Source organism: Neodiprion pinetum, chromosome 5, assembly GCF_021155775.2.
Source record: "Neodiprion pinetum isolate iyNeoPine1 chromosome 5, iyNeoPine1.2, whole genome shotgun sequence".
NCBI lineage: Eukaryota > Metazoa > Arthropoda > Insecta > Hymenoptera > Diprionidae > Neodiprion > Neodiprion pinetum.
The window spans coordinates 6459501-6486046 of NC_060236.1; the positions used below are offsets into that span (position 1 = coordinate 6459501).

At 37.4% G+C, this 26546-nt stretch overlaps 1 protein-coding gene and 1 long non-coding RNA gene across 3 annotated transcripts in view; one reads left to right on the forward strand and one right to left on the reverse strand.

Moving 5' to 3' along the window:
* wge (winged eye) overlaps positions 1-26546 on the reverse strand; it is a 132054-nt gene that overhangs the window by 52137 nt on the left and 53371 nt on the right. The gene's annotated exons all lie outside the window — the stretch shown is intronic.
* Positions 9353-10888, forward strand: LOC124218831 (uncharacterized). 2 transcript variants are annotated; one of them, XR_006883188.2, is made up of 3 exons: positions 9353-10046; positions 10170-10333; positions 10771-10888. It is a non-coding gene; the product is annotated as an uncharacterized lncRNA (long non-coding RNA). The 2 variants fall into 2 exon arrangements; XR_011177278.1 differs by having other exon boundaries at positions 9353-10333.

A 26546-nucleotide genomic window follows, 5' to 3' on the forward strand; every position in this document is an offset into this window, starting at 1 on the left:
ACTAGAAATAAGGCCGCTGTTGGGACTATCGCGCGAAAAATACAACTTGTTGGAATTTCGCGAGTCTCGTCGACTGAGGCAAAAACGAAAAAAAAAAAAAAAAAAAACACCAAAGGAAAGGAAATAGTTTATATATAATAGTTTTTCACATCAAAGAGGGGGGGAGCGTAAATCAGTCCAATTTCTATATTTCTAATTTCGTTTCTTACACATTGTACCAATTTTTCGAGAGGATCGTACGTTTTACACTCAAACTCGGAGAAAACTTTATCCTTTTTGAGAAGAAAAAAAATAAAATAAAAATAAAAAACACACAACCAATTCGTAGAAGCATTTTGTTGAAAAATTTCTCTCGGGTTCGCAATACTTTGTTGTAAATACCAAAATTAATGAAACGATTGTTTTTGAAATTGGACAAAAAAAAATATAATTGTAAACATGAAAACTCTCGATATTAATCTAGTCGATTTAATGAAATAATACGTTTTTCATAGTACCATCAAAATATCGAATATCCTCCGATAGATTCGACCGAATTGCATCATACAGTTCACCAAATTCATTCGGTGGATAGAGATTATCCAAATTTACTAAATCGCGAGAACTACCAATCGATTACCGCTGTCAAATAACAGGCCACATGGTAAGTCTGCATAATTTTTTCGTTCAAGTGGCAAAATACTATTTGCGACGAGTCGAAGATCCTTTCTCGCAAGAGAAGCAAGATGTGCAGTTATTAGGAGAGGCTCGAGGCATCCGTCTAGTATAATCAGCAGAACTAAATCATTCGTGGTCTAATACGATTGAATCGGCTTGTCGAATCGCAACGGCATATTTCTTTGTCGTTGTTTGGACTGACTCTTAATTCATGCAACATAAATTACAATCGAACGGTAATTTTTTCAGTTGCAAAAATGAAACAATCATTTTTCAATCTTTACAAAATTATTTCGCTGCGTAGATCTGATATAGCAATCGCAACAGAATCTATGGGATTGTGGTTTCAAACCTTTTCTCGGACATTAGTGTAACATTCTGTTTCCCACGCACTACAAAATCAACTCAACTCTTTCGTTGTGTGAAAATAATGTGCCTGGTCGGGCTTATATTAACCCAGAAATTTCGTTCACCGGGACCAAATTTTCCTCATTACGGTTAAATTTTTTGTAATACTTCTACCGCGATACACTAACTTTGAATCCAACGTTCCGAACAACGATCAACTTTTTTTTTATTTTCTACAACCCCGCAACTAGCAGCCTGTTTAATACCAACTTCAGAAACTGAAAATTTCTTTCATCGCGTCCACGATACACATACTACATGATTCAACAGCTTCTCCGAAAAATTAAAGGGCGTGAAAAAAGAGTCGAGTGTGAAAAACGTTATGCGTATATTTCTAATTTTCATCTAAATCTCGATGATCTTAATATTCACTGGCGCATGCTAATCAAGAAATAATTATCCCGTGTATACCCCCGAGACTTACAATTAGTTCCGTCGCATAAATCTTGCATGTAACAAGTTCTGTGAATCGTACCGTTATAAAGAGAAAAAAAAAAAAACAGACTTGTAATAATTGTAAGATCTTAGATAGACAAGCCTTCCGCAATTCGTGAGAAAATTTATGTCATGACACGTCTTTTGACCCGGCTTACAAATATCTCATATTGCCTGCATATAGACGACGAAATATGTGTGCATAATATGCACAAATTCGTCATCATGCTTAAAGCGCAACTCCATACTTCGTCCAATCGATTTATTTTTTTTCCACTCGCTTGGAATAGAAAATAACACAACCTGCAATCAAGAAATTCTCTATATAATAAAATTTGTTATCCGCAAATATACCTTGTCTGAAGTTGGAAAAATAAAAATAAAAATATATATATATATGTAGGTATGTAACATGTCGCAAAAGGAAAATCACTGCGCAAGAAAAGGAAAGGGAAAAACTTCGCACTAATTCTATGCAGGGTTACATAACACATTAAAATTTAAACTTTTGAATTAGTTATTAACGTTATCGTATCGAAACGTTAAAAGAAGAATTACTATTTTACACCATTCGAATAACCGGTAAAGTTGAATTTAAAAAATCTATTTCTAAGTTTGTTCGTGCTTTATTACACTGTCAGCGAAATATCACTAAAGATAATGTCCGATCAGGTTCACTTTTTATTTGCACTATTGCTTAAATTTCCGTTAGTGAATACGACAAAAAATTTTTTACTTCCAACAATTAAATTGTCATACTAACATGTGATTCGTAATTTTTCCTTTATTTTCACTTGGTATTCGATTGAAAAAATAATCAAATCAATAAAAAAAATTTTAGTGGAACTGCTGGGATATTTTTTTTCTAACCGTCCAACAGTTTCCTAAATTTCAGATAATCCTAAAATTGCGAAATAACAAGTTTTTTTTCTTCTAAAAATCCATTATTAAAACAACGTTACAAACTTCACCATGATCACAATAATCGGAAAATAAAATTAATCGATCCGATCGCAGCTGACAGGATTAATTATTTTCCGCAATTGAAATTCCATTATTACTACCGAAAATTTCCACACGCAACGACGATGACGACCACGATGATGATGATGATGATGATGATGATGATGATGATGATGATGATGATGATGATGATGATGTCCAACCGAATGATAATGATAAATTAATTCCAAAGTATATACGGTGGGCGTGCAGGGGTTTTCATTGAACGAGGTGAAAAATGCATACGTGCAAATGATTGTCGCGTCTATAGGACGGTTCAAGAGAGAGACAGAGAGAGAGAGAGAGAGAGACGGCGCGGATGCGTAGTTTTGCCTTGCAGCCAACCGACGTCCCAGGTTTATACCCATTTCGTTCGCATAGGAGGAGCCTAGACGCCCGCTATTTGATAAGGCACTTGCTACACGTACGCTTTTTAACGCCGCATACATACCCACGCGTGCGCAATATTTCCGTACACCTATGTCATGCTGTACGTATACGTAGATATGAGTTGAGAAGCGGCCAGAAGAAGCTCCGCGCACGGTATGAGCGCGCGTAACGTTTCGGGGGGAGAAGTTGATACGTGTACGAATTATACATGTAATACGTACGATTCACAGGCGTTCGCTTGTCTAGTTACCATATAAATAAATAAACATGTTTCGCGATGGATAAGAGGTATAATTTTAAAAAAATCATTGTTCGTGGTACGCAACGTAAAATTGAACGTATAATGTAATCCTGTTGGATTCGTTGAAATTACACACCTTGTATTGAATGAATTCGGATCGATCGCTCAATTTTCATAGGATAACTTTGGTAAAATTTTATAATCATACGAATCCACGGAAGCGTACGGGCCTAAATCATGTGCCATAGTCGAAGATCATTCCGTGTCGTATGAGAAGAGCGAATTTCTAAGCAATAAGAGAAAGCTGTGTCGAAGCCGCGTGTAATTAAATATCGGGGTTGCAAGAAGAATTGTTGCAATTCAAAAGGTTAGAACGATCATCTGCTTTGAGAAGAAATCGTCGTCTCTGCTTTTCTTGTGTTTTTTTCATTCCAAAAAACATACGAAATAATCTGATTGTTTGATCAAAGATAAGTAATGAAACATCACGTTTAAAAATCGTTGATTCGTTCTTTTTTTCAAATATTCAACTTCAATCACTGAAATAAATACGTTTTTTCATCGCGCAGTATCTCCATATTTTTTTCTCTCAAATACCTGTCACGTGTCTTCAGAGTTATTACTCGGTCAATTTTCAGCTAAAAAATATTGAATATTCAGTGAGTTGGATGTTTTTTTTTTTTTTTGTTCTAGTAGAATGATCCATTTTCCGATATTTTTCCGATCTGTGAATTTTTTTTTCACATTCGAAATTTCATTCTTCTGAAAATACGTGATTTGCCTTGAAATATCGCAGTTGAGAAGTATTCCGAAATTTTTTCCCGACCGGCTGACACCAGTTTTATGGTGCAAAAAAGGTGTGCGACGCAAGGGTTAAAATTTTTGAAATTCTTTGTCATCGAGAGAATTCGGAGATCCGAATGAAGAACCTATTGCATAAACGTAGTTGGATGAAACATAATAATCATAAGTCGCATGGAAAACGGAAATATCCTCAATTCTTATCGAGTAAAAATCATAGAATTCGTAACTCGAGAATCAATTGTCTAAAATAAAACAAAGTAAAATATTCATACTTCTTCGAAATCTATACCAGCATCCTTGAAAGTAATATTAAATTTTCAATGTATCAAACATTTTGTCAATACCATCTAGATATTTCGTTACGTTAACATTACTAGCTTCAGCCACGTCCGAGCGTGCATACCTGTACCTATTATTATATAATTAACGAGATAATCTCAGTGGTAAAGAAAATTCAGCCTTTTCAACAATACACAATACAATCCGGGAGATGATTCAAAGCCGAGCTGGTTTATGTAAGAGTCTGGAGGGATGAGTTCGTTATACGGAGCATACCAAAAGCGTGAGTAGGCTCGTTGTTGTCAGCGGCATTCCCTATACATCGCACAGATTATACAACTATAGAATACCGAACGATCAACTGGGTGTATAAATCCCGGATAGTCCTGCAGGACGTGTTTAGGTGTCGAGGAGTGATACAATAATTTTTGTAACTGAATTGATCGAAATTATTATTTTTTTTTTTCAATTCAGATCGAGAATTTAACTCAATTCATTTCAATCCACGAATTTCGTAATTTCTTTTTTCCCAACCATTCGCAATAATTCATTCCAATCCAAGTGAGTTTGAATTCAAAAAATTTCCATTCATTGACTTGCACTTTCTGTTAATTTAAATTAATTTTTCTCGATTCAACGAAATTTGTTTTATTTAAATTTTTTCAACTTTTTCATCCCTCTATAAACAGATAACTGCACGTGACGAATCAAAACTAAATCAAATCAATTTGACTTAATTTTTCAATTATTGAGTTTACTTCTAATTCAATTCTCATTATTTAAGTTAATTCGTGTATATTCAATTAATTATCGATAATTAAGTTGACTCTGATTAATTCAGGTCAATTATAATTAATTCACAAAACTTATCGTCACGTGAGTTCAGCGAGTAAATTATTACCGTGTCTTTGCGTGCTTGCGTGCGTGCGTGCGTGTGTATATGTATATATATATATATATATATAGATCAGAAAGAAGGAAGCGATTCGACGATGTTAAAAAATAAGAAAGGGAAGAAGAAGGAGACCTCGCGGGCCTTTTTGCCTCACATATATATATATATATATACGTATATAAACGTGCCTCGCACATTCTTGCCTACAAACAGCTCCAGACGTTGGAAGTGTAAGAGGTACATACCTACCTATAAGGTGCTTTGGTTTACCGAGTTTCAGCATGAGAGGGAGTGGTTGCTTGGCATACGTTATAGCTGCAGGTATGTATACATATATTATATATATATAACCTACGCACAATGCGTAGAGATATATTTCAACGAGCTCGTTCGCGTTACCCGCGGATGCAAAAGCCTCCTCCTCGTTGCATTTGCACAGGGACCATTGTGCTGCTGGGCTGCAACGTCAGCGGCGTAAATTCTTCTACTTCTCTGCCTGCGTGCGGTTTTTGTGTGTGTGCGCGTGTGCGGAGCACAAGTCAGCAGCTAGTCGTCGTCTCGGTGTCGTTTTAACGAACAAGTAAAGCTTGAGGAAAAGCTGTCGCGATCGCAGTTAAAATACAATTATAGTTCGTCTTTTGTACGATTTGGATGATGATGATAGGACAATGAAACTAGGTACGATAAAAAAAAAGATACCCGACGATGATTTCTGATCGCTAACGGTTTGTTGCGTGCCTCAAGTTTCATCGAAAACTCAAATTTTCACCACGATACTCACGCCAGTTTCGATAATTGTAACCTTTTCACGGGTCATTCGCGTTGTGAACCTTGGTCTAATAACCGATTTTTCCTTTGTACGGAGAACAGTATTAGCGATCGTTTGTGTCTCGTTAGTCAAGCTTGATCAATCGCAAGTTCAGGTAGTTAGCGATCGGTTAAATAGCAGCTGCAACGACATGTTATGACCAAAGTTTCGTTTGAAACATCGAATTTGAACGATAGTCGATATTTAGTGACTACATTTGATCTTACCGAGATTTATTTTAAACCTACTTTCAAGGAAACCGAATCCAGAAATTCTACATTGACCCTCTAGCTTCTAAAAATTTAAGAAGAAATCCTACGTTGGAGTTTAACTCCAATTCCTAAAAATAAAAGTACCAAATCCTACTTTGACGCTCTCTTAGTAGACGATTGAACCTATTTTGACGCTGTTCGATCTACAGCTCCACCATTGGACCTGTAACTCATCATATATAGATGTGTTCACAATGAACGATCCAAGGGCTGTTTCGACATAATTTCGATGAGTTTCAATAACGTTTGAAAATCAAGTATCGCATTTCAGCTGTATTTATTCAACGTTATTACGAATACAGAAACCATTTTAACGAGAGGAGCTCCAGGTTAATATAAATACAAAATTCCAACATTCATTCGACGCATTGAACTGTACCACCTCTGGAGGATTGAACGAGGTTCGAAACAGACCCTACTTTGAGCCTAAGCTTGGCAAAGCAGGATATTTCGGACATTTTTAGCGTCAAAGTAAGAAGCTACTTTATCATCTTCAAACCTTACGTAGGTTTCAAAGTAGGCGTTAAATTTCTAGTCGCGTAGTCCCATTGCAATACTCTCTGATATGGTTCTAAAGTCGTACATACCTTATGTCAGAGTTTCGGAATCGAATTGCGATACAATTGACAGTGACTCGAGTTTTCGACGTAACACGATAGGCTGGAACTTGAGGTAAAAATATGATTTCTCGACCTCTCAACGTCTTCGATCTTCCCAAATCATCTGGTTTTTCAAAAAACCACCACCTCGCCAAGCTGCGTCCTGAATTATCACCGCGACTCGGCCACGGAACGAGCTTTAAAGTCTCTCGCATATAATGACATAAAGCTAGGCTCGCAGTGTACCGACGTATCGGAGCTAGGCGGCTTTCAAGTTCGCGGGTCGATATAGCCGGGACAACACCAAACGAACCCCGTGGCTAACGAGGGTTCTGTGCACGGGAATGAACGAACCATTTCTGGGGGTTGTAGCGAACTGCCTGTCATTCACACCCGTCCAATCTACTCTGTGTGCCGATCTATGTGCTCAAGTTATAGCCGTGTCAAGAGTCTTACGGCGGAAATTACCAGGTAGGACAAAAATGAGGTACGTTATAAGACGAAGACGAACGGAGGAGTCGTCTAACAAACTTTCGAAAGATTCAGGATAAATCGGAGTAAGCCGTGCCGCCTGCAGCTCGATCACTTTGACAACGATTTTAAAGTCGTAGGTCGTTTCATCTAAGATACAAGTTTTTTTTGGTGGTTCTTTTTTTTTCTAACGTCCCGTTCGAAAAATTGGTTAAAACAAAAAAAAAAGTACTGTCGTAAATCCTGGAGGAGGTAGGAAAATATTTAGAGGTTGGTACCGAATATTACTGTGATATTTTTTATTCATTTTTATGTGTAAGAATATAAAAAAAAATTTTCAACAATCGGTAGCGATATATAAATATTTTTCTACTTCCTCCAGATTTTACGACAGTTTTTTTTTTTTTTTCTCTGTCATTGTCGCAAATTTCTTGAGTGACACCTTGAGAAAAAAAAAAGTTAACAAATAAACCACCCCAATACGTTCCACACGAGCGCGATATTTAGTCTCAAGTTTACGCTTCCGTTCATTCTTCCATAAATTACCAAGTTCCGTGTGTATAATTTACCATTCGAGGCCTCGTTATTAGATTATTAAAGAATTTTCATGTATACACATACGCTACCAGTACTTGCTTTCAAGTTTTGTCCAAATACGACTGACGGGAAATTTACTCAATTAAATGTTTCTTTTTTTTTCTACGTGACAAACTGGAAATGAACATTGAACTGTACAGCGATTCATTTATTCCCGCATCATCGTGTGTTGAGAAATTAGCGAAAAACTCAAAATTTGGCACACTTGTCTACATAACCCACTGAAAAAAAAAAAAAAAAAACAAATTCATAGCAATAATTCGCTTATAGTTTCTCATCCGTAAAACATAAATTTATGATATTCGTATAGGATCGAAACGCACTACACTGTAAAAAATTTGCGGTGTAAACAAGCTCGGAGTTGTTGTTTAGGAATATCGGTGTCACAAACAACACCAATAAAGTGTATGAAAGACTCCGGCGATGTTGTTGTAATTAAAAATGGTGTTATCTTAACTAAATCAACACCATCTGCAGTGTTTAACTCATACTGACACCTTTTGGTGCAATTTAAATGACTAAGGTGTTGATTCAGCCTCTTCAGAAGTTAGTAAGCAAGCTCGGTGTTATTGGCTGGGAATTTCGGTGTCACGAATAACACCAATAAAGTTTATGAAATACTCCGGCAATGTTGTTGGGATTAAAAATGATGTCATCTTACGTGAATCAACACCATCTGCAGTTTTTTACTCAAACAGACACATTTCGGTGCAATTTGAATGATCAAGGTGTTGATTTACCCTCTTCAGAAGTTAGTATATCTTCAAAATAAAAATTCTCATAGTCACAATGAGCCTCGTCTGTGGTACGAGGTATACTCACTGTCTAGATGTCGGAAATCTTCGTACATAACTTGAGAATTGTATTCAGTGATTATATCTCACCGTGCGCGAGATTACTCGGGAAAAAAATAGTCCGCCCTAACACGATAAAATTAAATAAAAACAAACAAATTACAATTCGTATTTGATCCAATAAGATTATATCAGATTATACGCATGTATGTATAAATTAGTATATATTATATGGGCAACATTTATTCGCTAATTCAAAATTTAGCACTATATGGTGTCGAAAATGACGAGTTGCGTGTGTTTAACAAGCTGACCGTGAGCCAGCCCTCGATCTTCCCGTTATCACACTGCAGGTTCCAAGTTGACGGAATAAAAAAATATTAATATCCAATTCGAATTTCGAACTACAAATTCAGATTCGTGATTGATGTGTCGAAAGTCCTTGGATACCATATTACATGAAGATAATATGATTTTCTTTTATTTTGAACCACTATAATGGATCCACCATTATGAATTTGGGAATTCTGACCTTGGATTTGTTATCGGTGACCCAAAAAACCTCCGACTACTAATTTCTACCAAAATCCGAATATTTTTAGATTTTATTCCACCATATTGGATTCGCCATTTTAGATTTTGCAAATCTGACCCCATATTCGTGATCAACGACCCCAGAAATCTCATGGTACCAATTTTCATTCAAATCCGTTGATCCATTCTCAGGATATTTTTATTTTATATTTCGGAGATTTGTTGTTCGAATAATTCAAAAAGTACTGAACCGATCAAAGCAAAAATCTAATCAGTTCTAAGTTTTGAAAAGCCGCGTCGATTGGGACCAAAATCATTGAAATGCGGTGCCTCGTTTTTGAGATATCGTCGGATAAAAAAATTGATCAGATACGTATATACATACACACATACACACACACAGTCGTCCGTCCGAAAGCGGTCGGAGATGATTCTCTGGATCTTGAAACGTCAAGATTTAGTGAACACCTAACTTTTCATTTTCGGGGTGATGACAATAATTTCCTTTTTTCTCCGAAAATGGAGAAACGGGAAGTTAAAAAGCACCAAATAGTGTTGCTTCCAAACCGAAATGCAGTCTATAGAAGTTTTATAGAAGTTCACACCGTCGATTGTTTACAATGTGTTGGTTTGACGGCGATGGTGTCAACCTCAAAATCCAAGTCTGTCACAGATTTGCGTGTACACCGACACAGTGTTGCATTGACACCGATATAATGTTGAATTGACACCGATGGTGTCAATCTGATGTCGAAAGCTCTTACGCGTACAAGTTTTAACATGCCGCAAGTCCTTAGCCCGCAGTCAGAGAAGCTCAGTTTCCTCCACGCGCGCTTACAAGCAGTCGCTTCGCATTTCAGGTAAAACGTGTTGTCTGCCTCGTGTATGGTTCTAATTATGTCGGAATCAGATTTTGTTAATGTTTTTACCGTGACTTTGCTTAATATGGATGGCCCTGAAATGGAAAATGTGTTGATTGATAGTGCGCAGCAAGCAGCAAATGTGCAGGATGCACCGGATAGTGGTGACATTGTTACCGGGACATCTTTCCAGTTGCGAAAGGGACGATACAACGGGGAGACTAAATAGATAAAAGTGCTCACTCCCAATGGCAAGCCCTTGGAATAGAATGATTTTATTATTACAGGTAAGTGTTAATAAATAATATTTTCCAATAAATCGTTAAATGCTATTTTCTGTTCATCTAACACTATTTGGTGTTCTTTGAATAGTATCTAGGGTTCTTTCAACGCTCTATGGTGTTACTTTAAACCATTTGGTGCTGACTTGTATAATTGAGTACCAACCAAGCATTATCATTTCATTCCGCGTACTGAATTACCAAAACGCTCGGTGTACACTAACCTATCTCCATTTGGTGAATTTATTGGAAATAAATTATTAAATTGGAATAAAATACTGCCACATTCTAGTCGGCATTGGCTTTGAAAAAAATTTTGAATTAACATATTTTATCTATATATAAGTGAAACTTTAGCCCGATATTTTTTACAGGATCATATACAGTAGCGAATTATTTATGTGTTAATAAAACTATCTAGCATTTACTGATTTAAATTTCAGGAAATATTCTATGACCCTGAAGGCCGGTCAGGTTACATCTCCTGGAGACTGCGCACCCTCAATAGACGTCGTCAGGTGCCAAGTAAAGAAGTTAAAATTGAGCAGAAAGAAAACGTTCGACCCCCAAAAATGTGTACCCTCACAATGAGGAAAGTGCGCAAGGACAGTTGATCTTCCTCCGCAATGCCTGTCCTAAGACACAAAAGAAAGAAATTTTATTGGCACAGGCGGAGGCAAATTTGATAGGTATGACAATTTTATATCTGAATTTTTGTTAGCGAGAAGCGATTTTCAATTTAATCCATCCGATAGAATATTCGTGGTGAAAAAAGTAGTTTCTGGATTTCTTTATAAAGTCGGATTTTCAATTGCAACCCATATTGATGAACAGACGGATCTACCCGTATTTCAGGTCATCACTCATATCTTTGTACATCGCAATGTACCATTCGTTATTTGTACCAAATGTAAAACAAAATATTTTAGTGACGAGTACCATGCTTTTGTAGTCGAACCCAAAATTATAAAGACCTATAGTTTAATCGATCTCAATCTGTTGGATCATAAATATGCCTATGAATTTCATCAAAGTTATCACAAAACTACTACGTTCGTAGTGCCGAAATGTCATATTTTTTAAACGTACCTATATGCTACTATTTTCATCATTATCATAATTATAATCTATATGTATATTGTACTATTAGTTTTTACGCCGTTTCGTGTCACTCAATTCATATGTTCATATAAATGCATACGGTATTTAAAAGTTCCTATCCCGCAGAACGGAAAGTACAAACAATAATGATTAATTATTATTTAGCCAATTTGTTGTTAAAGAGAAAATAAGTTTTGTACTTTTGATATCAAATATATAATATGTAAGATTATTCTAAGGTTCATGTGGTTATATATATTATATATATATGTATAAGCAAAAATAAGTTTATATATGTATATATTTGAAAGCACATGTAAGGTGTTTACCTATGTAATAGAAATTATATATTGACTTGGATTATCTTATGAATCACTGTATTTTATTTTTAAACCCTACCTCATGTGTCATATATGCATATACCTATATTCATATAAGAAAAAATAGTCGGTTTGCCAATTCTCTGGTGTTATTACCATGGTGTCAATTTTTTGGAGTTGTTTTTTGTTGTTGTATAGTGCTATATTGCGGATGTCAATTTTCTGGTGTTATCAACTGGGTGTCAGTTTTTTGGTGTTATTGCCAGGGTGTTAATCCGCTGGTGTTCATTCGCAAGGTGCTTATTCAGCGGTGCGGATTCTTATGGTGTCCATTTCGATGTTGTTATTTCGCAGGGTTCAAATTCCTTGGTGCTGATTTTTATGGTGTCATAATTGTCTGGGCGTCAATACTCTGGTGTTATTCTGAAGGTGTCAGGTTTCGGGTGTTACTGCAATCGGTGTTACTTCGGAACACCAAACTTTTAACACCGTCTGTTAACACCAAGCATGCACACCAACGGAGTGGACTTTTCGGGACTACGCGTGGTGTTAAAATGGTGTTGATTTTGACACCAAATTTTTTACAGTGTATTTTTCAGAGACGAGAAATTCCCGTTATCCGAAAACTGTTTCCGTCAGGTGTGATCGAATCACCGCATTAATAACTTCGAGAATAGGTACATACACAATAATATAGTAACCTGCGTTATCGGCAGAGAAGATTCAAAAATATCGTCGACTATGTCCATCTCACACTCGAGTGATAAAATTAGGTATACGATTGTTCGTTAATACCCTGCGACAGGAAAACTCGTTACCTCTAATTACAAGCGTTCGTAACGCGTGAAACACGAAATGCAGCGCGATAAGTAAGCCTCGAGCTTTAAGCTCGCCCTCTTGAAACAACGATACACAATTGCACTTCCGGTTAGCGACGCCCCGTAATTTCATATTTGGATATCGTAACGCGGGTTAGGTACGATGAAAAAATTTCGTAACATCCGATTGGTTCGTATATCATGCGACGACGTCGCCGATCGTGCCTTTTGAAAAAGCTTGCGAATCCCCTCTTCGCCATTGGAGAAGAAGAGAGAGAGAGGGAGTGAGAGTGAGACAAGTAGACCTGCGGTATCGAATCTTTTGCTCTTCTGTCGTTGCGTGACCGCGGCTCGCGTGCGCCGCCACTTTTAAACGTTTCACGATCGTTTTGTGCCTCGCCGATTTTCATTTTCATTTTATTTTATTTCATTTCATTTTATTCTCTTTGACTTCAATTTATTTCATTTTTCTCTATTATTTACTCTCCTCTGTTATTCAATCGTTTTTGTGCAACTCGAGGAATTCCTCATCCTCTTCTCCTCTCTCTTTCTCTCCCCCTCTCTCTGTCTCTTTTGTATAATACTCTGATACATTGTACGCATTGTATGATACAAAACCCGGCAGCAGGTGTGTTAAATGCGTTTTATTCCCGCATCTTCGACAGCTACTTATCGCCGAATTATTCATTGTTTCGTACGTACCGCATTGTATGGAGGACGGTGCATTTATCGCATGACTGCAATGCAACGTGTATGTAATATCCTACCTGCCTATATATATATATATATATATATACTTATATATGTATATACAGGAAAAATCAAATCTTGCACACGCGGGGTAATTTTTTCTCGACTCGTAATTGTCACACGCTAGATTATTGATTGCATCTCCTGTATCAAGATCGAGCGGAGGAAACTCAATGCGTTTTAAAACACTCTTGATACTTGATACTTCATCGATCCAGGCAATACTATATTCGCGAGATTCAACACGTTTCGTTAATTTACAATACGAACATGCATTTTTAAATGAAAATTACAATTACTTGCCAACTTTAGGATTGTTCGAAATCCAGCGCACCGTACCGTGAGAAAAAACATACATGCACTGTATGAGAAAAATTTCATTTGTTACGGTAACTAGAAAAATTGAGTAAAACAAGTATCGCTAAAAAAAACTCTTTGAACATTGTTGGAATTTGGAAAAACGAGGTACGCCTAACCATTTTGCGCTATCGTCGATCCTTTTTTGCTAATTGAAACGCAAAATCAATTTCTGAGGTTTACTCGACTTTTTTAGTTAAACAAGGCTTTGACGTCAACTTATCGTTGCACGAGCGTTAAATTTTCGCAACGGTTGCAAGAAAATATAGCAACAGCGATCGTAACGAGAAAGAATAGCAACGGATACTAGACTTTCCGGTAACGGCTGGAAAACTAATTTTCATTTTCTACCTAGAAATATATTTTTCGATTGTGGTTAAAAATGAAAGTAGTTAAGGACTGAGCGGTAACCGGACCTAAAAATTTCTCTTAGATTATACTCATTAATAGGGTCCGGATATACATGTATTAAAAATTACAAAATATGTACATATAATATATAGACTTAAAAAACTAAAATACGAAAAATAGAAACTACATTTCCTGGCTCTAAACACCACGCTTTACGTGGAAAACTGAACAAGGATTGACAATTATTCAAATAAAAAATGTCGCATTTACATATTAATCCTGGGCCTATTCGTTATACCTTTGAAACCCAGCTATAGGGTATACCTTGAAATCGCTTTAAAGTTGGAAAATATTGAAATATGATATTATTATCGATATTTCGTTAAAGCGTCAAGTATAAACTTCAGCCTTGTGTAGGTATTCATATTATATACATAATATATTTGTACAAGTTTCCGCACAACTAAGATTCTCGCCTACCTCCCCCGGTTATCTCGCATTTCGTTTGACGTCAGTTTGGGAAATCCTGACCGATCGGTTGATCAGAATCACCGCTGCACAAGGCAATAAACAAGCTGGCTAGGTGTATATATATATATATATACCTCAGTATTTTATCTCAATATCTACAGAGCGATTTCAAGTTCTTGTAAACACAGAAAATTTTCACCCGAGGCTGCGACAGACTCTCTCTCTCTCTCTACTCTTCGTTCGATAACGGTAGAAGGTGAAAAAGATGTAATAAAAAAAAAAAAAAAAGAACGGAAGGAAGAAAACAAGCGAAAATAAAATTCACCGCGCGTCTCTTGCACATAAAATTCATACGCAGGCTGTGCAATTGCGTAATTAAAAATGTTGTCATTGCTGTAATAATTATGGATAAATTCGATACGCAAGTAATGCGTGAATTCACTAATTGGATTCGATGTTGTTAAGAGACATGTCGAAGACACGATTTTTAATACGCAATGATTGTGATTTACAGTATTATCATATGCGTCATCCGTCGTCTCACAGGCTGTTAAGTAAAAAAGAGGAAAAAATCTGAGCAAAGTTTTGAGAGATAAAAGCGCAGAAAAACGGAATACATTTTAAACGCCAAAATAATGCATACTCTTAGTATAAGATATAAACGAAAAAGCTTAATTATTATTCGTCGTTTTTTTTTTTTAATTCTTTCTTCCACATCGACGGCATTCGAATTGTCACGTTTCGATGAGTTATATTGAAGTTCTCTATCCAGAAAATGATACTCTATTTATTTGATAAATCAAATGTTTCAAAAGCTTGCCATGCGTATAAAATAATATACAAGCTTCGTATAATTATGTATTCTGCAAATCGGATGTTTTCGACGAACTCGATGAGATTCATGGTTTTTACGGAAATTCTTGTTACACGTACATTAATTACGGGTCACTGTATTAATTGAATATAAATCGATTAGCTTCGGTTGAATGAATTATTCAACATATGTTCCACATTTTTGTTATTCGCTTAAAAGATACGCGATCGAACAGGCTGAAAGTAAATTAACGCAGTTTCCTTAAAACACGTTTATTAAAGAATTGTTTGAAAATATGATAATCGTTAAACAAGTTCGCATCTTATCGTCGATTACGATATAAGTTGAAAAATAGAAATAAACCGTCAAAGCCGTATCTAATTCCCGATATAAATTACAACAAAGTAATGATTGCAGTTTTATCGAATGGTCGTTATTGTTTGCTCGTATTCTGGAAAATAATCAACGTATATCTAAAATATACAATAAAACGGATAAACAGTTGGAACGGAACGATTACTCCTCGAAGTTGAAGAAGCGAGACAACCTGGTTTTCATTTTCCGATTACGAATTACCGAGAAAAGAGACGGGCGGCTGTTGTTCCGAGGTTGTTGGTCGGTTTCAGGTATCAGAGCCCGCTGAAATACCCGGGCCGCTTATCGTCGCGTACCCGGGGTAAATATCTCCGGTGCACCACCGTAAGCCAACCTTGGGACAAAGAAGGAGGAAAAGAAAAGTAAGAAAATTTAAGAAGCGTACAACGCACGAGACTTGGGATTATTGAACCCGAATGGCCGACATTGAGGGGAAAAACAGCAATACCGAACCACTTCCGCAGGCGTGATGGCGAAGGAACAAAGTCGGAACGTAACTGCAAGCCTGCCTATCAATTTCTTGGAAACACCTCGTTTTCTCTACGTTATATCACATACCCAGAGTCATCGATGCAGTTCAGCTCGAGCATGACTAAAATGCCCTGACTGAATCGCGTAACAACGAATCACGCGAGACGATGGCAAAAAGTGACACCGACGAGGAGATTACTTGCAGAGTATGGATCGAGGATTTTGCTGAAATTTTTTGAGCTCTAAGATATGATCCTGTTGTGTATTTTTGACTCACAACAAAGGCACTTCTTGCACGAACCCGAATATTTTACAGTTCACTGATTGTTGCTTACAACAAAGTAGGTAGAAACACATGCCATTGAACTAGAAAAATTTCAGGCCAAGTTACCGAACATTTATCCAAAAATTGTCGCTTTAAGAATCGTCAAGTTTATGCGGCACTTTATGGAGACGACGCGCTGGCCGCGTTTGTATCCAATAATTTATACGCCGAATATTTCTAGGTGTCCGATACAAACCGTCGTACGCGTGTAAAAGGTTTTAATAAATCCGTAACGACGATGAAAACAGGGGGACGCCGAATGCTTGAGAAAATGATAATGATAAAGCTTGGACAAATTTCACAAGCAGAAGAATTTTCGTAACCGCGAATTTTTAGGCGTCATGTTTGGCAGCAAAGTTCGTGAGAAATTTTCGATTCTGGATCGTCGTTAGGTGCAATAATTAATTATACCTCATTTTTGTCAAGAGCCGGTCTGATTTACGAATGATTGAGCCTGATCGATAAGATCCAACGCGGATCTGTAATGGGAAAAGAAATGATCTCCTTTTTGCCACTACGAAAGGAAAATTTTTAACCGTCGTTGTTTGAAAAAAAAATTTACTTCGATATTTGTACGTTGGACAAATTCAATCTTATTTTAACTGCACTAATGATATTACAACTGTTTCTTCATTCGTCGAAAATTGGTTTTCAACCCACGCGAACTGTTCTTATCGATAATGACGAGGTGAAATTTGTTAGTTTTAAAGATATTTACTAATATTACAAGTATTCGTATGGGTTAGTTTACAATCACAAACGACTTTTTGTTAAGAGAAAAAAACATCATTAACTTCCCGGAGAAATTTCCACGACGCTACTGAAATAAGTCATATATCTTCAAAACTCCCTTAACTGCTCTTATTTTCAATTATATGTTAAACCGCTAATCGTTTCAGTAGGATGATTTCAATTTTCCTCATACGTGGTATAAGTGGAACTAAATTCTTCTCGACTTCTCAACTTTGGCACAAGTATTTCCCTTATTTTATTTTATGTTTTTCTTTGCGGGAGTTCGTACAACTTCGGGCACAGTCAAAAGCTTCATTCAGAAATGACTAAAGTTCGAACGCTGATGAGAATAAGACTGTGCAGTACGAAAGGATATATAATATATATGAATCGAATGAACGCGCGAAGAAAATTATCGACTCGGTCACAATACCTACAAATCAGAGTCCAGCACCGGTTCGAATCGAAGGCCAAGCAATGAGAAGCGAGTCATTTCGTCGAAGACTTGTTAAGTTGCTTCATCGTTTCTTGGTACAACGTTCACCGTTTCCTGATGATAATTACGAATGGTGAATAACGAGGCTGAGTTTTAAAAATAAACAACGACACGGTTGGACTTGTATTTTTCCCCACATTTGCCGAAGCTGACTCAGAATCAGATAAATCAAACTCGTGCGGTGATTCTGAATAGTTACAGGAAGTCTCGGAGGTCGTGCAGATATAACGAAGGATTTTGAGAAAGGGTTTTTATAATTGAAACATTTAAAATTGATATAATATTTCGGTGGTTTTTATCAGATTGTTACAGTTTCTACTTATTTTGTTTCACCATTAAAGATCTCCAGAGATCGTCTGAAAGATATTTCACTAATACCTACTTATCTCGAAAGTGAATTGAAAAAAAAAAAAAATAGATCAGCGTAGGTACAGTACAACAAATGTTAATAAGAAAATGTATACATTTTCTTGTTAAAACTGTAGATACTATACCCAATATAAATTTTATCGAATAAATTTTTAAACAATTTGTAAATATCTTCAGTTCGGTTATAAAAATGAGTCTGTTGGAAACATTAGAATCGTATCAAAAATACCAAAGTTTAATCACTTCGAAGATTTAGATGACAAATACTTTTCGCAAATTATTGATACGTATGTACCTAATTTCTTAGCTTGTTATTCCAATTTGCTCAAAATTTATTACAATCACAAGTTATAGGACCTGGGATGCTGTTTCATTAATTCGTCATTCATTAATTTGTTTTATCGACGGAAAATAAAGTAGACTAGTTACCTCAAAAATTAATTTCTAATTCCCACGATAGAAAATTGATATTTTAGATTTTTCCATGTAAAAATTAAAAATTCCCTGACCATTCGAGGTTTTCCGTGACTCGTTTTAAATACCCTAAAATTTTCAGGTTTTCCACGCGTGTGACCACCCTGCATCAAAATTTGAATAAGACAGCTGAGAGTTGGACGCGTTCGTTTTTAACATCGTAAAGAATCGCCACTCCGATCGTACACTCAGAAAAATTTCATCTGCTACGGTAACTCAAAAAATTGAGTAAAACAGGTGTCGTTAAAAAAAAATTGTTTGAATATTGTTGGAATTAGGAATAAACGAGGTACGCCTACAACCATTTTGCGCTGTCGTCGATCCTTTTTTGGTAATTGCAACGCAAAATCAGTTTCTGAGGTTTACTCTACTTTTTTAATTAAACAAGGCTTTAACGTCAATTTATCGTTGCGCGAGCATTGAATTTTCGCAACATTGATCGGGATGAGGAAGAATAGCAACGGATACTAGACTTTTCGGTAAAAAATGAAAATAGTTAAGGACCGAGCGGTAACCGGAACAAAAAATTTCGAGCTTCTGTTTAGTCCTCGATTTAACATAATTTGCATAATTTTGCAACAATCTAAACGTATAGCTACGGTTCTCCGTAACATTGGCTAGTATGATATTTGCTGACCGAGCGAGTCTATGCTCATATATACCATGTATATATACATGGTAGACAAGCAAGTAGGCGTAGTTGAAGGCACATCTGAAAGTCCCCGAAGGCTTCCTACCGGCCTCCTGGCAACGGGACAAAGAATCGTCAGAGAGCCGAAGCTGCTTTCCGCCGCCGCCGCCGCCGCCGCCGCCGCCGTTCCCGGATCAATGATGTTGGCGGCTTCGAGTGTTTTCCTCCCGCTGGCTGCTGGCTATGCTGGACTCTATCAATCTTTATTGCAAGGGCCCTGCTACCACCGACGAAACGCTGCGACCTCGAGCAACGTGCGATAATTCTTATAAGGGGGGGTTTAGGAAACACGGTCAAGATCCGCAATTCTGCGTGTGTGTGTGTATAAGTATATATATATACATACACACACACACACATGATCATTGCGCGATTAATCGATGATATGATATTGTAACGACGAATGGAAACACAACGGAGGCTTAAAGCTAGCGGCCAGAATTAGCGGCCAAACGTTGTAACGTTTATCATTTTTTATTTAGAATCAGAATTTAGTGAAATACCTTGAACCACCGACACTTTTACAGAATTATGAGGATAAAATTGAACTGATATTTTCTATTTTCTCAAAGTGTTTAACACGTTTGGCTGCTAGCTTTCAGCTTCAGGGAAATACAATATTTCCAGCACAAATCTGTGCAGGATACGTTGTATAATGCGTGTAGTGAGATGCGTTCTAAAATGATTAGTGCGGAAAATTGTAGGGATTAAAAGTGTTTACAATCACGCGATTATCTACTTGAATAAAGTATCGTCGTCAAATTTACGATTGTACGTTTGAGAATTTTATCCCGACAGAAATTCGATGCACGATTCGTAAGATCTTGCGCGGTTCTTACAATTAGTGAAGAAAAGAAAGTAATCGACAAATCATTTGTCCAGAAAACGATGATGAGAGACAAATAATTTCAAAAGGAAATTATAACCGTAGCAAATAAACGTATGTTACAAGTATTCCAGATTACATATTATACCTTAAATATTATAATCCACAGTACCGGAAATGTGACACGAATTTAAATGCAAAAAAATTTTTATTGCGTCACGTAATGCCGCATAAAATGTATATACTGTGTATACATATACACACACACACACATACTACTATAAATCCATGATATCCGCCGGTAGATTTTATTTCCCACGATGCGACGTTCGGTTTTAACAACGTAGCAAAAATTCCTGCAGCCAATCAAACATTGAACGCGTCGATATTCGGCAAATTTATAGTCCAAAAATCCATACTCCCGCATTTTCCCCACGTATCTCTCCATCCCTCTAGATTTTTCTTCCTTCTCTTCCTCCTCCGCATAACACAACGCTCGAATTCGGTTAAATCCTAAAATTACCAAGTCCGTATACCGTGGATGTAAAATTTTTTCAGCAAATAATGACGATTCGGCGTGTTTTGCAACACGTACGTGAATGCGTTACAGGCTGTGTAGCATTGCCGCGGCATGCGTAAGCCAACTCGCTTGCATATCCGGTTTCCTCGCCTTACCGGCTGTAAGCGCGTATGAATTCACTCTCCTACTTTATTCAGCGCTGTAGAATTTTCTTCGAGGAAAATTCTTCGTTTAAACGCCACGACTATGGTGCAGGTACAGCGGTACAAATACAATCATAAAAAATAGATGTCGAGAAGGACAGAGAGAGAAATAAAAAGAATATTCAGAAAAAAACAACAACAAACTTACAACAATTAGTCGTATGAGAAAATAAAAAAAAAAATTACCACAAGTTTCCAGATCCGCGTGTTTAATTAGACTGTGCCAAATGTGGAACAGATATAGAAACGAATGTTCGTGCATACGTATGTATACACGCACGTGCGTACCAATGTTACATGACGTACACGTATATCGCTGTAGAAGTGAAGCTTTTTAAACATGCCACATGACTGTATGTACGTACAAAAGTTTACGTCTCGAGTATCAATACTTAAATTCTGCGACAGATTTTATAACATATTTTACAAATTTTCCTAGAGAAAATAACGATGAAACGACGAATAGCAAAAAAAAAAAAAAAAAAGAAACGAAAATTGAATTATCAAAAACACAAGATTATCTGTAAGTAGCTTGTGAGACGGTATATAATATAATTTTCCTCTTCACCAATATCACGCGTAACATACAATCGTTGAATCCTTTTCACCAGAGACAGATAATTCGATCTGGAAGATACGAATATGGTATTATGAAAATTTTGAAAATTTCATACTTCGTAGATCGATGTTAATAAAAATGATTAAAGCGATTGAACGCTGCTGGAATATGGTGGCGGGTGCACCTCGTAACGGTCTGCAACGAAATCGTGTTTTCACATTATTTGAAGAAACGTATACACGTATACACGTATACATGCATACATACACACGTAAACACGCGCATATTTATATATATATATATATAAATCGTATAAACCGATATCTCGGATGTCAATCAAAATACGCGTCGTCGCGCCGAGTGGAGGAGTACGAACTATCTAAAATCAAACAACCCTATCAACGAACCTTCCTTCTCCCGTCCGTCCGGCTCCTCCTTCTGTGAATCGAACATCTTCTCGTTTCAAATACATAACTCTCGTTCGGGCTTAGAGACACCCACGTGTGTGTGTAAGTGTGTGCGTGTCAAGTGTCACACGTACGAGATGAAAAAATCCCACGTCCGCGTCACCGACTATCCTACGGAAACGTGTTCGAGGCCTTATCAATTTGTCACTGGAAGTGGCGAGCCCTGCGTCTGGATGATAATAAAGCTCGCGTGTCCGATGCTTGGCTTTTCATTGTAAAAAGATGGTCGAGAATTTACAAGACAACGATAATTAGGAGGGAAAATTGACGTTGACCTGTATAATCGCTCGCACACGCGCAATACGCACTGTACGTAATAAACCTGTGTACTTGATCCGCCGATATTCCGCAGAAATATTTTTAATTCCGGTTACCGCTCGGTCCTTAACTATTTCCATTTTTTACCACAATCTCATCTCTCAGTGCAGAAAGCAGGACGAATTCATATCATCCAAATCGAAATTTAAAGTGCTTCTATTTTTCGATATCTAAGAGTGATGAGCTTGAGACTTTGCAATGACATTATCACGTTGCATAAAATAAAGAAAGTTTGAGCATGTCCGACGAATCCTTACCTCAATTAAATTACCATGGTCACGAATCCCAATTCAATTCATTATCGCGTTGCGTATGTTTGTTTTAACTTGTATAATTTAACAGTACGAAATTTTACCGTTTATTTCGGATAATCGACGAGAGATTCCTGGAGGAAGGTTTTCAAATTTTCACATCGATCTCTCAGCGATCATTACTCAAAGCTAATTTACATCCCGTCGTGCGTACAGTCCAGTCCGTGTAGTATGTTCGCATCGTGTTGCATCGCATCGTGCGCAAAGTTTACAACGGGCAAAATATCGAAGGTGTGCGTTAGGCAGGCGAGCAATTAGGGACACGTGATAAATGGAAGAGCCGAATGTGCCGGCACGAGCTCTGCTTTCGCCCGGCTCTTATAAATAGATTACCGGTGAACCGATGCCTAACTTCCTTTTCCCACCGACGCGAATGCAGTGCCGCCTTTCTACAAGGTAGGTCTAGGTGTAGGTGGAGGTATATCTGCGATTTTTCTACACCTAATGGCAGGATACGAGCGAGGTGCGAATTTCTCGCGTCGTTCGCTAGATTCCACTTAACGCGGGCTACGATTTGGTCTCAGGTTAGAGGATTAATTTCTACCGAAGGGGGCGGGATTTAATTTCCAACTTTGAAAAGTTCCGAAAGCGACTAATTCCGAATTATTTGACGTGGCGAAAGTTGAAGTAAAGAGATCAAACTTTGAAGAAACGACAAAGTTTCGAACGGTCGGAAACCCGACGGATCAAAGTTCCGAAATCCAGGATTCTAAAAATTCAAGTTGCGATAGAGAGCAGAATTCCAAAAATTAAAATATACTCGCACAGCGTATTTTGCTCGACGAATGGGTGTGAAAAATCAGAAAAACCAAAAATCGTCATTACCGGAATTCCGAACGTAAAAATATGGAAAATCCAATCCAAAGAAATGTCAAAGTGGCGAAATTTTACCAATCCAGAAATTTACGGAACTGAAAATTTCGATATCTCTGATTTTTAAGATTTCTCATTTTTGAACATTTAAAACTTTGTCGTTTCGTCAAAGTTTGATTTCTTTACTTTAAGTTTCGCCACCAAAAAATCCGGAATTTGGCACTTTCGGAACTTTTCACAGTTCCGAATTCCAGTCCCTCCCCTACGGAAGTTGCCACGCAATCCACACCCCGGAAATGAATGTGTGCACGAGGCCGAAGTTGGCAACGTTTAACCTACAACGAAACGTTGACACAAGAATTAACATTTTTCCAGCTTCGGCATAACTGGAGAAGTTAAATTTACAAAGCACGAGTTATTCGACGCTGTGTATTGCGGTTTACTTAATTTCACGTTATTCGAAAGTTGCGAAATAACGAGTGTTTCGTAAACTTCATCATTATCAATAACGTTGCGAACTTCAATCATATAAATAAAATAAAGTCAGATTATCTCCGAACTTTCCGAGACTAGGAACGTTTTTTCGAATAACTTTCGTCTCAATCGATGCGGTATTTCCAGAATTCCAACCGACTGAATTTCGATAAAAATCCTTCAACCTGTTGCTGAATAATTGAGTGAAAAATGAGACTTAATTTTTGTTCAGCAATAAATTGGACGTCATTCGATTCCGATCTAATAAGATTTAGTAAAAGAAAGAAAAAAAACGTCATCCGAGTAATTTTCGCACGTTACCAATCATCGTCGATCATCCCAAAACGTTAATTTCAGAAGAAATCAGCGTTCAGCACTGCGACGCGGTTCTTTCTCAATCACTTTAGATATCCACCGCTTTAGAAATTTATTAATTCCCTTCTCAATTGGCGTCTAGTTTTATCCAGAAAGATGTTTTCCCAGCGCATGTGGATTGAAACTCCGGCAATTCCGTAGAGAATTAGTCTCATTAAATTCGTGAGTACGTCAAAGCTGGAGCTTGCGAATCGCGCATCAAGCACTTTCCGTACGTAACAGTTTCAATTTGTCCGAAAGGGATCAGGAATAATCTCGCAGGCGAGCGCAAAGGGAAAATGAAAAATAGAAGATAGAGGATAGAGGATAGAGGAAAGAGAGAGAGAGAGGATTCGGTCAGTCAGTCAGGCAGGTAGGCAGGCAGGTAGGTAGGTTGGTAGATAGGTATAAGGGACTCGCCGTTGAGGTACGAGGTAGGCAAGGCAGTCAACTCGCGTGCAGCACGGGTGGAACGCGGTTCGTTCGGTTCTCTAAAAACTCGTTTCCCAGTCTTGGGGCAAAGCGGCGTCGACTCCTACAGCCAGTTTAAGCCAAACGGCGTGTGCCGCAAGCGTGCGTGCGGAGAGGATGGGTCTGTAGGAATGAAGAAGGTACGACGCGGATCTCTCGAGAGTAACGTGCGGTAGGTAGTCGTATGTGCAGAGAGAGAGAGAGATACATGTTTTTATTTATGACTATGGCGATATTAGACAATATATATTGTATTAGCCCTTGCACAATCACTGAGTAATACGAAGAAAAAAAAGAAAAAGAAATTAAATTACTCCGAGGTTGAGCAGAGGTAGAGACGGTATTTACATGGTTACAGAAAATAGGAGAAAGTACGAGAGATTAAAAACTAAAGCAGAGAGAGACCTGTAAGAGAGAGAGAGGCACGTACACACGAATACACACGACCGTGGCAAGTCGACTGTAAACTTCTCAAAATTTAATCCTCGTGTCGCCGGGGAAAAGAAGCGATGGCGTATTTTTCGACTACCCGCTTCTTGTATCGCAGGGTTACACGTTAGACCTCGTGGCGTGTATCTGATATGTATATAATACGTGATACTAGGGTGGTCGTTATTTGGGGGACGGAAAGATTTTCATTGGGACGACCTCCGGATTTCTTCCGTATCGTAAAGTTTTAAGCTTCTATACGTCTGCGGCTGGAACACGCGCCTTTAAGCTCCGAAAGTTTTAAACTTACAATACATGTGGTTTTTGCATGACTTTGGTTTAAATTAATAGAGTTGTTGATTATAATGATAGGAACAAAACCTGAAGATTACAATATTTTATCACTATTTTATAATGTATTTTTTTTTCTTTTTCTTTTTTTTATTTACAAGCACAACAACTCTGCCAAGTTTCGAACCGTTCTCTTAATTTGTAACAAGGTCGTACAAAACGGAATAACTTGTTATAAAAACTACATATACCTTACATTTAAAACTTTCGGAGCTTAGAGGCACGTGTTCCATTTGACGTAGATGCTTAAAACTTTGCACGGATTTTATTGAATCATTTGGAACAGATCCGGGAAGAGCGTGCCAATAAGATATTTTCCGACACCCAAACAAAATCCACTCCAGACTATGCGTATAAAAATATTCATTATTATACCACCGCCACCACTTCCGGTTTTCAACTTTCGATCAAACCTCGAAGCAAAATTAATCTCTCAACTTCGCCACTTTTCGTACCTTGTACATAATATTATTTGATGAGGATCGGAGTTAAGAGTCCTTGTTCCTTGCCAAAGTCGCGTTTGAAACTTGCTAGATGTTCGATAAGTAATTACATCTCATCGTCGATGATTCGTTACTCGTTGCTTTCAACCTCGTGATAAAAATGATGATCATTGTGCAACGACGTATAACGACGCGTCACCCTCTTCAACTCTGTGTGATCGAATTCTTATCGATTTTTAGGATCATGCCAAGTGAGGTAAGTGATAGATACGAGTGTTGATTGGTAGATCTACCAAATGCGGACTCTGCTGCATATGCTCGTATAACGTCGACTGCAGGTACGGATGTCGATATCAAAAACGTGACGTAAACGTAAACGTAAGTCGTTAGAAGAAACTGCAATCCTAAATCGAAACGTCCACGTTTACAGTTCACATGTCTGCTACATGCCCCAATAGGCACTATCGTAGGTACATAACAAAATCATTTCAACTAAATCCTGTACAGCAAAAAATAAAAAAAAACAAAATAAAATAAAGATTGAACCAACCGGATACAGTGGCGTTGTATTGAATGTACCGATATCTTACGATAAAGTAATTTTTGATCCTCTGGTGAGGAACAAGCGCGGTTTGACATTTTCTACGAATCGATGATCCAAAGCTTCGTAAACGCAAAAAATAAATAAATAAATAAAAACTGACTTACGAAGCGTATAATAATCTACAGAGCAAAGTGGATTAACCTGACTTATCGTTAGTGACG